This window comes from Echinococcus granulosus, assembly GCF_000524195.1.
Source record: "Echinococcus granulosus chromosome Unknown EG_S00150, whole genome shotgun sequence".
NCBI lineage: Eukaryota > Metazoa > Platyhelminthes > Cestoda > Cyclophyllidea > Taeniidae > Echinococcus > Echinococcus granulosus.
Window position 1 is genome coordinate 183,825 of NW_020170530.1, and position 2,889 is coordinate 186,713.

A 2,889-nucleotide genomic window follows, 5' to 3' on the forward strand; every position below is an offset into this window, starting at 1 on the left:
CCTAATATGATACATTTAAACAGATGTTTTGGTCAAAAAAAAATCTGTTTTTAACCTAAAAAATCTGCATATATCTAACGTATAATACCAAAAATTAAATTTTTAAGTGTCTGAAATTACTAAATTTTGCAATTTGAGTGTAAATCTGTGACCTGGAATATTGATGTTAAAAACGTTATATATACACATTCTTGCCTAAAAATTGGGCTCAAACTGTGTTAAAACTTATATACTCTGTACAATTTACACCAAATGGTAATAAATGATAACGGCTGACTTCTGCACGAACGATAAATGATTCATTTTATCTATTTTTAAGGTAGAACTCACCTATTAACAAATGACGTCTGGTAGTCTTTTATCTTAATGCTGAAAGTTATTATCTGCAATCCGATTATGTCAAATTACTTTTGCTAGCTTTTGAAGGAAATGTTTTTGTCATACATTATCTTTAACAAACACAATTTGCCCAGCCTAAAAGATTTGGTCTCAGGCTCCGTCTCTGACCCTGTCGCCGACAGTCCTCAGTAGTCAACACTTAGTTCTATGCCTGGAAGCCACGCATTTGTAAAGACTCACGCACATTTAGTCAATAAAAGCGTCTTTCTTGAAGTCTTGCTCATTGACTAGCTGGTTAATGATCTGCATACGATCCACACAACTCCTGCGCAGAAACTCTAGAAGTGATCCATCTCATGATATCGACAGCTGCACACTCGGTAAATACCCTTCTTCATCAATATATTTCTAAACTGATTTCAGAGGATAACTACGCAGTTGAAGATTTAATGTGAATGCACTGTCCGCCAATGCGATTTAAATTAAAAATTATTAAATCCCAAATGTTGATGAATGCGCTTTTAAAAAATGACTGAGAGTTGCCAAATGAGTAAAATAAAATCCAAATTGCCCAGTAAAACATTTCATTCCCTGCAATAAGCACCCAAGATCACTCCATGAAACCTCTTTAGCAGTGAAAGTTTCATATTTTAAGGTTTACTTTATGGTAAGACAAATCTTCTAACGTGGAATTATATCGTCATAAAAATGGTTGGTTTTCTGTTCACAAATGACATCTCACGCTGGGATGACATGTCCAGCCAGCCAGCCAGCCGGCCTGGGGGAGGAGGGGATGAAACTGTGGATACTGACAAGAGGTAAAACAATCAACCATGCCTCAGTTTCGGGCCAAATGGGTGAGCCATTGGCTCATTTGCAGAGTCATCGTGTGAGATGCAAGATTAGGTACCACGTTCTAGCGATATCGTTGTGGTTATTGTTAGAAGGTAATGATTTGCACAATGGTAGTTAGCCAAAATAATAACCACAAATCTGTCCCAACCATGAATTCACTCTTAATGACACCTTTTATCTCTCTTCAGGCAAGGAACTCACCCCAACCCCCTCTGTTTCTACCCCATTTTAATATCCCAACTATATACTCTGCATCATGCGTGGGCATGTGGTTGCCCAATGCCATTTAAAGGCGATAATAATTTGGGGAAGATACATCGTGATAATACGCAAGGGGGGGGGTGGCACTTCCCACGAGGCATCCAGTTGGTGAGCAGCTTTTATGACATTCCTTCCTTGGTTACCTTAAGTGGAAACGAAATGTTTCTCAAAATAGAATCATGAACTTCCTCATTATCAATTGTGGATGCCTTTCTTATTCTTATTTATTTAGCTCGTCATTTTGGTTTTGTGTGGACTTAAGGCTTCGCCTTTAGTCCTCTGCTGGGCAGAATGACTATCAGGCCAAGCCAACAACCCCCGGCCCTTCTATAAGTCGGTAATATATACTCTGCCTAAGCATAATGCCTTTCCTCGTCCTCGGGGAAGTCTCGGGGAGCTACGTGAGTGGCAGCTGAAAGTGAACTCATTCCTCAAGCGTATCGGTCCTGAATCTTAAAGTGATGGAAGAAAGGGGTATGCTGCGGTTGGGAGAACGATTGAAAATGACGTCTGCCTTTGATAACAGCCTGAGTCTCGAGTCCAGGCGGAAAGCCACCGCCAACTAAAGCGGCGCTAGTAGCTACGAAGCCGCCTAAGCCACCTCTATCAGGATGTCAATTAAGTAGACACTCGGCAGCTTCCTCACCTCTTTACTAGCTGGAAAGAACCGGGACAAAGGTATAGCTGGGCAGCCCTAAAATGAGAAGAATATGATAAAAAAGAATGAAAGCTAAACCTACTCCTCACAAAACCATTTAAATACCCCGTTCTGTAGTAAATGACTGCTTTTGGACCAGTGTTCTTACGACTAGCAATGGGCACACAAGGTAATCAGCACATTCCCTTCCATTTAATACAGTGCCAAAGCAGGAAGAAGCTTGAGATCCACTGGAAATGACAGGAAGAATCAGTCATGATGAGGGTGATTTGTGAATGTTTCTATTTTAAAGGCACCAACTTCGTTGTAGTGGCCGACGCGAGATGTGGGCCGAGGATAGTGCCGAAGACGGCGCTCAAAATGGCAGAGGAGCTATGAAATACTTTGGTCTTCAGGTGGGACTTAAAGATCTACACTTTCCATCATATTTATGGCGATATTTTTCGACGTTTTAAGTTACCGTCAGTTATAATAAACGGTTACGATTGTTGACTAGAAAGCTACCCAAATGTCTTAACAGCATTTCAAGAGAAACAAATGATAGGTAAAAATACAGAAAAAGCAATTTTTTTAACAAATCGTCTACACAGGTACAACTGATGGGTCCAATTTTACACTTATTTGATTGAAAATTTGCGCATGGTTATTAAAGAGAGCTATATCCTTGAGATGGCTCGCTGCTCATTGACAGCGACAGCTACGAGCATCCCAACTTTGCGGTGAGTTTCAAAACACACCACTTTAAACATATTTTAACTCTTGCTTCACATTTACTG